Genomic DNA, 11,255 nt, shown 5'->3' on the forward strand with positions numbered 1-11,255 from the left:
CTTTTTACCCCCTTAACCATGTTTAAGCCATGAGACACATTTATCCCAATTGCATAAGACTTACTCATGGGGCATGTATCCCAATTGAAGGATTACAAAAGAATCCTTATAAAAGAGTTGTGTGTTAGTTTAAGAACTTCTTAAAGCTCACAAGGCCAAGAATATTCAATAATATCGTATGGAAACTTACTTGTGGTTCTTATATTCTACTTAAAAGCTTACAAACGACTCATGTGTTGGTTTGAGGTCTTGTTCAAGACTTTTCTACTAAAGAAGATTCAAGTAAATCTCAACCCACTAGTTGACCATAAAAAATGGAACAATATAAAGAAGATTAACATGACCGCTACGCAAGAATAATAAGCACAAATCTAAAAATAATCCAAATTTTAAAAAATCTGTTATAAAAAACAAATAATCCCATTCAAAGATTATTAATTAATATATTATAATTATATTTTATGCACAAAATTAAGCTAAAGATTATCAAGAATTTCTTTCTACGCAATTTTCATAACAATAGTGTCTAAAAAGTGAATGACCGGGTCCTCATCAATTAAATTTTTTAATTGAAAGGTTGAAACCCCCCAAATCCGCCTTTGCTCGAATAACGTACTTGCATTGGGTCGACACTTCCGTACCCAAACAAAATTAATACATTTTCTAACCAAATGTCCATGCGATGCATAAGACAGTGATTGTCTTCTATTTCTTCGCAGTCTCTCAGCTTGAAGCTTCCGCAGTAAATTTGCAAAAGGCGATTTGGCAGCTGGGAGTCGAATCCGCAAACGGTGATTTTGCTGGGAAGTGAAAATGGAAGTTGCAAAGGGCCAGAGGCTTTCTGGCAGATTGTGTTGTCGAGGCTCGAAGAGGTATTTATTTGAGCATATCATACATTTTTCTTTGTTCTGCTATTCTTTGAAGGGGGATCAAACAAATTATATTTATATTTCAAATTTTAGATTGGTTCGTAGTGATGCGAAATGCTAGTTCTGCTTTCCAAAATTTGTGCCAGGTAAGTGACAGTTCAATCTGCAAAGGGCGATTTGACAGGGGAGTGACAGTAGAATTTGTGCACGCAGTGAACAAGATGGCAGGCAATAAGAAGGGAGGGAGGAAGAGATGTGAGCAACAAGCAGCTAAAGCTGCAAATGGTCCCTCTTCCACGCGTGAATTAGATGATAAAGTATCGAAGCTGAACGACCTCAATCAAATCCTTCTGAAAGAAATTACTGTCTTAAGAGAAGAAAAAGCTGTTTTCTCCACAAATCTCACTGAAATTGAATCCACAAGCAAAATGAATGAAGAATGGAAGGAGGTTGAGAAAGAATTGAGAAAAGAACTAGCAAAGAAAGATGCTGAATTCCAAGCAGCGATTTCTCAAATGTACAGGCAATTGCAGGAAGCTGAGTCACGATGGAATGCCGAAATTTCTGCGAAAGACGAGGAATATAGAACAATTAATCTTGATAAAAAGAATCTCGAGGCTACTGTTTTGCAGTTGAAAGATAGAATTCAAGAGATATCCGCAGAATTAGAGGCAACCGCTAAAGATGCGAAATGTGAAAAGGAAGTGCTTTTATCCCAAATTTTAGCAGCCAAAAAAGAGACTTCCCAGATCACTAGCAGTAGCCAAATAGCAGAGGATGCTTGGAATCTGGAGAAGGAGAAAATGTTTAGTAGGTTTGCAGAGCTAGAAACTAACCTTGAGTTCATGTCCAGCGAGAAAATCAAACTGAGCGTGATAAACAGAGAACTAAGGACTGAAGCGGAATCTTTGAAGGCCCAATTGGTATCAGAAATTGAATGTGGAAGGAAAATGAATGAAAAATTCAAGAAGGGTGAGAAAGAATTGAGAGAACTTGGAAAGAAGGACGAAGATTACCAGGTTGCGATTTCTGAAGCACGCAAACAATTGCAGGATGCTGAGGAAAGATTCAATACCGAAATTTCTGCTAAAGAAGAGCAGTGCAGAGCAGTTAACCTTGATAAAAATAATCTGGAGGGTACTGTTTTGCAGTTGAAAAATCAAATTGAAGCGAGATCTTCAGAATTAGAGGCAGCCAAAAAGGAAACCGCCGAAATCGCTAGAATTAGCCAAATGGCACAGGAAACATGGAATGGGGAAAAGGAGAAAATGTTGAGTAGGCTTACAGAGCTAGAAACGAAACTTGAGTTCATGGCTAGCGAGAAAGGGTCACTGAGCGAGACGAATAGAGAGCTAAAGACAGAGGCGGAGTCTTTGAAACCCCAGATCGTATCAGAAATTGAGTCTGCAAGGAAAATGACTGATGAATGGAAGGAGGCTGAGAAAGATTTGAAAGCAGAACTTGTAAAGAAGGATGAGGAATACAAAGCTGCGATTTCTCGAGCAGTCAAAGAATTGCAGGAAGCTGAGGAAAGATTCAATGCCGAAACTTCTATGAAAGAAGACGAGTGTAGAAGACTTAACCTTGATAAGAAGAATCTGGAGGCAACAGTTTTGAAGTTGAAAAAGCAAATTAGAGTGTTAGAGACGGCCAATGAAGATCGGAAATTGGAACCAGAAGTGTTTTTATCGCTAGAAGTTGCCAGAAAAGAGACTGCCGAGATCAACAGAAGTTACCAAATGGCACAGGAAGACTGGAATGCTGAGAAGGAGATCCTGCTGAGCAGGCTTGCAGAGCTACAAGCAAAGCTTCAGTCTGTGGCTAGCAAGAAAGGGTTACTGAGCGAGACAAATAAAGAGAAAGACGTGGAGTCTTTGAAGGCCCAGTTGGTATCAGAAATTGAGTCTGCAAGGAAACTGACTGAAGAATGGAAGGAGGCTGAGAAAGAATTGAGGAAAGAACTTGCAAAGAAGGATGAGGAATGCCAAGCTGCGATTTCTGAAGCAGTCAAACAATGGCAGGAAGCTGAGGAAAGATTCAATACCGAAATTTCTGCGAAAGAAGAGGAGTGTCGAACACTTAATCTTGATAAGAAGAATCTGGAGGCAACTGTTTTGAAGCTGAAAAATCAAATTCAAGTGATATCATCAGAATTAGAGACAACCATTGAAGATAGGAAATTGGAAAAGGAAGTGTTTTTTTCCCTGGAAGTTGCCAGAAAGGAAACTGCCGAGATCAGTAGAAGTTACCAAATGGCACAGGAAGATTGGAATGCTGAGAAGGAGATACTGCTGAGCAGGCTTTCAGAGCTACAAACGAAGCTTGAGTTGGTGGCTAGCAAGAAAGAGTCACTGAGCGAGATGAACAGAGAGTTAAAGACTGAAGCGGATTGTTTGAAGTCCCAGTTGGATGAGTATAATGATAAATTGTTTAGCATGGAAGATGAAAGGCAGGTATTGAAAGCTATGTCTGTAAGCAATGCAGATGGAAAAGGAAATTAGTAGCCTTCGTCAGTGGCGGGATAAAAATGTGGAACAACAGTCTGATGCAATTGAGTACACGGTGGAGGAGTTAAGCAAAAGAATTGTAGAGTTGCAGGAAACACATGTCAGCGCAATGCAGAAATTCGATTCAGTTCTTGCAGAGGCTATCAGGGAATTTGAAGTGAAGGAAGAGAAACACTTTGAATTGTTCAGGGAAAACGAAGAAATGGCAAGGACAATTAACAATTGCCTCATGAATGAGAAGAATTGAATCCATGAAGAGATGAATGAGAGATTAATTGCGGTTATATTCTTTCTACACTGGATTGAAAATTTAGAACTTTCCATGAATTAATTGAAGCGTGTTATATTGAAGCGTGTTATGCAATTGAAGCGTGTTATGTAATTGTTTTGGAGCGTGTTATATTGAAGCGTGTTATGTAATTGTTTTTGGTAGTGTTTTTTTTTTCAGAAGAAAAAAGCAGTATTTTCATTCATATGAATATATCATAAAAAAACATCTGAGCCAGCTTTGAAGCGCAAGGGACATCTACAATGTAGTATCCAAACCTATCAGAACAGGTTTGCCCAGAGTCCTATCCTCATCAAGCCTGAAGCATCCGCATCAATACAAAAAGATAGAGGAAGAGTGAAATAGAAACAAACATATATGCAGAGTACAGAATCATAAGAGCAAATATATCATCCAGGCATATTCATGGTTCCAGCATCAAGCCCGGATCCCTCCATATGGATGTTGACAAGGGGACCGTCCATAAGCTCGTGAATGCCCAAATGGATCATATGAATGTTGACATGAAGACCGTCCATAAGCTCCTGAATGCCTAAATTGGATAAACTGTCCGCCTCCATGCTATAATTCTGCACATGTGATGACTGGAGGATGGAGTTGGGGGCACCATGGTGATCCGCCAGCCCGAGCATAAACGCTCTGTAATCCAAATAGGATATGAAATTGTTGACTCGTAGGCAGCATGAAGGAAGCCAAGCCGATACACCCTGTGAAAAAAAACAATACATTATCTGTTGTCCAATCGGCAACATGAAGGAGGACGAGTCAGTAAGGACCAAGACGAAGCGAAGGAGAGTCTGTAATCATAATGAAGAAGCATTCCAGGAGAGAAAGGGCAGGCACATCTGCGGAAGAAAAAGGACAGCAAGTTCAGGATGGATCAATCATAGCAGAAATAAGGGGCAGGGTGGAGGAGAGAGGAGCTATGTAATCCAGGAAGATGCAGGCGTTCCGCCATTTCCACAAGGTCCAGCATGTGAATATGAATAAGGATCTCCATGTAGGTCTCTGATCCGACCACCACCTGAATGCATCCGGAACTGATGAGAAAAACTGTAAGGGAAAACCATATAAAGAGGAGAGATTGAGCCATATTTGGGACGTAGCCGGGCATTGGAAGAACATGTGGAAGTTTGTCTCAGGTGCTTGGCAGCACATGCAACATCTTCCGGGGCCAGTCCAACCTTTTCTCTGGAGAACCTCCCAAGTCAGGTTCCTGTTATGGAAAACCAACCAAGAGAATAAAACAGCTTTGAGCTGAACAGAGGATTTCCATAATTTGAAGGGAAAAGGGGGGCCTGACAGCACCGGGAGAGATGAGGGGATAGATGCATAAATATCTTTGACACGCATGGCCTGGTTGGTGTTCCCACACGACCAGACTAGCTCATCTTTATTACCAGATTGGGAAATACCTTTCCTATCAAAACAGAGAGTGGCAGCTGTTGTAGGGAAAAGTATCCGACTCGGATGACCCTAACCCACTCTAAGGGTGACATTTCCTTAGCAACAACTGTAAAACAAACTACTTAAGGTTTACTTCTTTATGAAAGCAAAAGAGAATGGAGGAAGCACTAACCGTTGCCTTGCGCTTAATGTCGAATCCAAACTCTTCTCTTTGGCCGCTTGCTCCTAGCTCTTTGTCCTTCTGCTCGCCCAGCTACAATGAGATCCTGCAAAACAACAAAGAAGGAAACTACAAGATGCATGCAATCATAACTGGTTCATGGATTAGTGTAAACCAAACATGCAATCATCACAATATATAATTGAAACAAGAGCACATAGAAGAACCTCAATAGCTTTTATTAATGAAGAAATAAAGGTTCTGAGAGTATTACAACCATTGCAGGCTCCAACCCAGCAACACCTCCCAGCAGAAAGAATTGCTCTTCTTCACCTCTCTCAAACAATCACCCAATAACTCGAGAATGAAACCAACAGCATATCATTACTTTGCACAAAATTCCAGCCTTCTGAGCTCATAGGAGAGAGCTCAATATATAGATGAATTGAGAAAAGATGAGTCAGCTTGCAACTGATGTGTAGCTGCCTTGTGTCCTCTCTCTCTTCAGTTAATCTTTAGTTGATCTTCAGTTCTTGAGTCCACTTGGAGAAACAAAGCCCCTGACTCATCACAAGGCGAAATACCTGATCCAAGTGTCATTTTTGGAAGATTCCAAAGCAATGACTCACTGTGCCACATGTCCAAACTCGCCCAACGCAGGTGGGCTTTGTTCTACCTGCTTTGCAACGCAGGTACACCATGGAGCAGTTGTGTTTCAGCGCAGAAGCCTAGTGGAGCACCTGCTTTGATTTCAGGATTGCTTGTTTTTTAGTGTTTTCAGGTGGAGAACTGATCTGAGAGCTGTTGGTTTGCTGACCTTGTTCCTCTAGGGGTAGGAACATCATGTTTAGGGAACTTTGGATCCCTTGGATTATTGACAATTCATGCTTGTTGCTGTAAGACACAAAATTGTCTATAACAGATGCCCCCTAAAGTATGAGGTCGTTTATCGGGTGAAATGCTTTATTGAGAGGATCCGAAGTTCATTCAATCTGCTGAGAAGTGTCCTGTAATAAGATACAATACAATACATTATTTTTCATACATCTTTCATGATCTAGCTGAGGCGGGCATTCCCATGCTCAGCTTTATAAATACATTTTGGTACATAGAACAGACGATCGTCTGATATAGACTGATAATTCTCTGCCGACATTATCATCCTCTGAGAAGGATGATCATCTGCTGTAATGATGTACATATCAAATGTCTTTATGTCCTGAATATATATCGCAGCCCGGATGGATGAAACTAGATCCGGGGTCTTCAATCTCTTCCGATCTTCACTTGATGTACAAGTCGATCCATGTGAGAATTTCTTGAAGTCGAACATGGAAAGACATCGCTTGATTACCGGTCAATGATGTAAACCGTTAACAAGCGCGAGATGAATCACCGATAAGGATGATGACCCTCAAGGTACGGCAGTACAATCTACATGGTGGGAATAAAGGACTTGGCGTCGACCACCATGCAAAATCTTCTGGTCGAAGGTCATTGATGTATACCTGTCGCCGGAAGTGAGAAACTTGCCATTGAGGCATGCAAGCTTCAAAGTACTGAGGGGGGTGTTCCTAGATCAACTCCTTGGATAATGAGCTGATGTCGACAAGGAGCGATCCGTCAAAGGAGGGCCTTAATGAATCCCACATCAGTGACACGGAACGGAGCTAGTGATTGTGATGAGGTGAAAACAAACTGTGATGTATGATTCAGGGTGGCGGTCATGAAGTGGATGAAGGATAATGTATGGCAGTGGGTGGAACACGGTTGACTCTTTACAGAACCACATCTCTTGAACATATAACGACACTGATGTGATGGATTGGTAGCATTACCCCAATTGTGGATGGTGTGGCGAGGACCATGATTCTGCGACCGGTGAATGAAACAACCCAACCCGATGCGGTACGGAGGACAAAGTGTCATGTTCAAGAGCGACTTGCTACCATTAATGCTGTGAGGTTCTCCCAATTTTTCCCCAGTCATTGCTGACTAGTACCTCTTTATTTTTGTCAAGCTTGAGGAGGATAACATATGCTTGTTCTATAACCTGCCCTTCAGGCAAGCCCATCGCTATGTTTTAACGACCTTAGCGATAGGGAAACTCGTTCTCGTCTAAAGACAAGTTTGTCGCTATTTAATCATTTTAACGAGTCTAACGACAAAGAAAACTCTGTTCTTTTCATTTTTAAAGAGTCTGAAAAGGTACGAAAAGTTAACTCCACAATTCCTTTTTCGTCTTCTAATCCCTTAAGTCCGAAAAAGTATAAAACAATACAGAAGGGATGAATTTTCGATTGCTTTAACGAGCCGAACAAAACAAGCGCTCGATCTTTTTGTGCAATAATCCCTCAGGTCCAAAAAGATTAAAATCTAGAGGAGGGATAGCTTTCCGGTTGCTTTAACGAGCTGGAAGGCCAAAACTCGGCAAACATTTCATATTTTACGAGTCAGTGAAAAGAGCTCAAAGAAGACTCGTCTTTTGAGGAACGAGTGATGAACAGGGATAGCAGCAGATTCCAGGTACAGGTTGGAATTCTCCAATCACGGCAGTGTCACAAGGATGGCTAAGTGAAATCACTCTTCGCAACTGTTCCTCAAAATGGGTAAACACACATATGGAGGTGAACGATTGGCCAAATGAACGGATGGAGGTGATGACATATAAACACGACCAAGGGTTTTTAATATGGCTTTCAAAGGTTACATTTCTCGAGGTTGTTTACTGGTTCATTTTTTCTGGGTGAGCTTGAACTATTAGGGAAAGATTGCTCACAATTTATGTTTATTTTTTAACGAGCATGAACTCCGCACAAAAACTGCTCGATTCTTGCGTTTATTTTTTAACGAGCATGAACATTGCTAAAACTACTCGATTTATACCAGTCTTAATACAAGGAATGCTTTAGGTAAGGTAATCTTATTTAAGGAGCGATACCTCACTAATTACTCCAATTTGGCAGGTTTTAACTTTTGCCCTTCATCCTTTCTTTATGCAAGCTGGAAACGGCTAATCCTACGAGTTTAACGGGTTAGACCTACAGGTTTAAAGGGAGGACCTAAAAATTTAAAAAATAAATAGTCGTCCCGTGCTTGCACTCCAAAAGGTTTGCATGCCCCCAAGTATAAAGTATAATTTCTAGAGACTGCCCTCTTACTTATTATCCGAAAAATGGTTTTGTTTGCTACCACAAACTAAACTCTCTTCTCGGCGATGTCTATCATTAGGTTGCTAAGGATGGTGACTACTTGTTACAGCAATTTCCTCTCTTTCTTTGAAGACTGCCCCTACTTATCCTTTAAAACATGCTGTTTTAATGGGTGAGGCTTGAAATTCAAAGATGGTGCCTTCTTGCTGTCACAAATAGACCCCCTCCTTAGGAGAGCCCACTTATTTAGACAAAGGGAGCGATTCTTCCGCTTCAACATAACTTTGACAAAAGAATTTTATCCTAGAACAACCCTCTCTTCCTCTGTCGGACGGGGTACGGACTAGTCCATCCTTCTGCGGAAATTAACTTTATACCTAAGGTTTTCTCTGCCCGAGGCAGGCCAGGGTGCATGCCCCCTGGGTCCCCATTCTTTTCTTCTCGAATTACTCGCATTCATCGGGAAGTAGAACCGGGGGCGGTGGCATTCCTTGAGTGAATAAACCGTTAAGGGATGGTATTTGACTATTTGCAATGCGTGATCCTGGAAATGAAAGTTGGTCTACGAGCTTGACCATTCTTCCTTCGTGCGGAAAACACATGACTCTAAAGAGCGAGGACACTATTGCCTCCATGCAATATATATAGTCTCGTCCAAGGAGTAAGTTATATGCCAAGGGTCCCTGGACGACCATGATGTTCGTGCGAACTGTCTTCCCTTTCAATGTAACTGGAACATTGGGGAGAATCCCTAACGGGTGACTGGTTCCTTTATCAAAACCTGATAGATTTCTCATCTCAGGTAAAAGCGCCGGGCAACCCAGTGCTTTCCAAGCAACAGAGGAAAGGATACTCACAGATGCCCCTTCATCAATGATAGTTCCAGCCATCACCATTCTGTAGATTTGGACTATGATTCTGAATGGGATACTGGCTGGTAACCGGGGTCTGCCTAGTTGATTCCAATCAAAGGATACAACTAGGTTGCTTGGTGGTGGGACCGAATATACGGCCGGATACGACTCTAACGATGTTCCTTCCTACGATAAAGGAGTGGGCGCATTGCCCTGATGCTCATCAGAGTCTATGTTGATGAAAAGAATATGGACGGTGTCATCCTTATCCTCTTCAGTGAGGGTGCCATTTGAAGATGGGTCTTCAATGACGGAGTCATTGGACGATGATACTTCTGAAGGAAGAACCGGGTCAACTGCCGTTTCGACCTTTAGACTTTCGTCTGGTCTATATTCAATAGGTTCATTCTCAATGACCGACACTTCAGCTGACCACTTGAGCGAGTCAGCTGGATTTTCAACTATCGAGGGATTAGGCGCGAGTTTTTGGTATCCAGGAGGAAGTCGTAACGGTGAAACCGGGCGATCTTCCAAAACTCTCTTTGCCTCATCTAAGAATGGACATCGGTGGATGGCATGCTCGCCTTCACACAACATACAGGGTGATCTTGGTCTCCCTCTTCGTCCTTCACTCTTGCTAGTTGACGGACTGCAATCAACATGACTACCAGAGGTTGATGCTACCGGATTGTGCAACCTTGGGGACCAGTCCCTTAGTGTCCGGGCAATACAAGGACAATCACGATGGAAGTGGGTCCCTTCGCAAATGACACATGGCGATTTAGGCCCGGTCGGTGTAGTGTGTGGGTTTTTGTCAGCTGTCTTTTGCTTGCCCCCAGTCGCCTTCGCCATAGGCTCCTTCTGCTTCTTTTCTCTCTTCTTCTTTTCCTTCTTCTCCATGGGAGGCTGACTTTTGCCGGCTCTACCTTGTGAAGATGAAGGATGAGAGGAAGAATTGTAAGAAGTGGAAGGCTGGTGGGTAGCTCTAGATTGGTCTGACTGTTGATTCGACTGCTCAGGATTAGTGGCGATCTGGACTACATTAGTTGAAAAGAGCCATACAGGTAGGCCAATTGTCAATCCTGGAAGTGACAATGTTGCCATATGAGGCGCACCAACATCTCCCCAAGAGGAGAAGGGATTTGGACTTCCTCCAAGGTTGCTTCCTTGGTTGGTGGGCTCCATACTTTTCAACTGGAAGATCAACGTGGGAATAACAGGTGATTATGTTCCGCTTAAAATAAATTTTATTAACGATGCTTTTAGACACAAACTTGCTTTTTCATGTTTTAAGAGTCGAGAAAAAGCTAAAGATGACTCTAGTCGCCTTCGATGTTTTAACGAGCCCGAAGTGACAAATGCTCGGATGGACTTTTTCAGTTATAGAGTTTGAAAAAGGCCAAAAGAAACTGCTCTGGAGTTCTAGGCAGAGGGTGTGCCAAACTTTTCGCGAAACCACAGAATACGTTTTACGGTACGGGTGGTCGATCTTCGTGAATGCTGTGTTCACTGCATCGCGATCAGTAGGGCAGTCGACACGGCTTCCTATGGATAAAGGATAATTGCCTATAGGGGTCTCCCAATATATACGCGACGGTACGTGGGAGCACAAGTCCGTATTAGTGCCACCGACTCTCAGGAGGAATCACCCACCTTCGTAGAGATCGACAGTCACTATGTTTAACGACGCCGGAACACGTCTCTACCTAGACCTCTAGATGTTTGCGTTATGTTACAAAGCGTTGTTATGTAAATTGGATTTATTTTAATGTTGATCTTGCTTAACAGTTTGCCTTTAAGGATCACCACGAGATGTATATAACAAATTCCTGAATGCAATCTAAGATGAGAAGCAAACTTTTCAATCTTTCAACTTTGAAAACCTTAACTACTGAGGGAAAAGAAAGGCAAATCTTTTCACACAGATCATAGAGCACACACTAAATGCAAATTTTTTCCTAAATCGTCAGGCACACAGTCAAATGCAAAATGCATGTATTTTCTTTTCCCTTTCTTA

The 11,255-nt window shown here is 42.1% G+C and overlaps 1 non-coding gene across 1 annotated transcript; it reads left to right on the forward strand.

The window, feature by feature from the left end:
* Nucleotides 1–289: 289 nt before the first annotated feature.
* On the forward strand, nt 290–392 carry LOC149200208 (U6 spliceosomal RNA). The gene has a single exon (XR_016254097.1). It is a non-coding gene; the product is annotated as a U6 spliceosomal RNA (small nuclear RNA).
* The last annotated feature ends 10,863 nt before the right edge of the window (nt 393–11,255 follow it).

The sequence above is a fragment of the Pinus tabuliformis genome, chromosome 2_1 (genome assembly GCF_031772625.1).
Source record: "Pinus tabuliformis cultivar Carrire ecotype Pingquan chromosome 2_1, CPIR1, whole genome shotgun sequence".
Classification (NCBI taxonomy): domain Eukaryota; kingdom Viridiplantae; phylum Streptophyta; class Pinopsida; order Pinales; family Pinaceae; genus Pinus; species Pinus tabuliformis.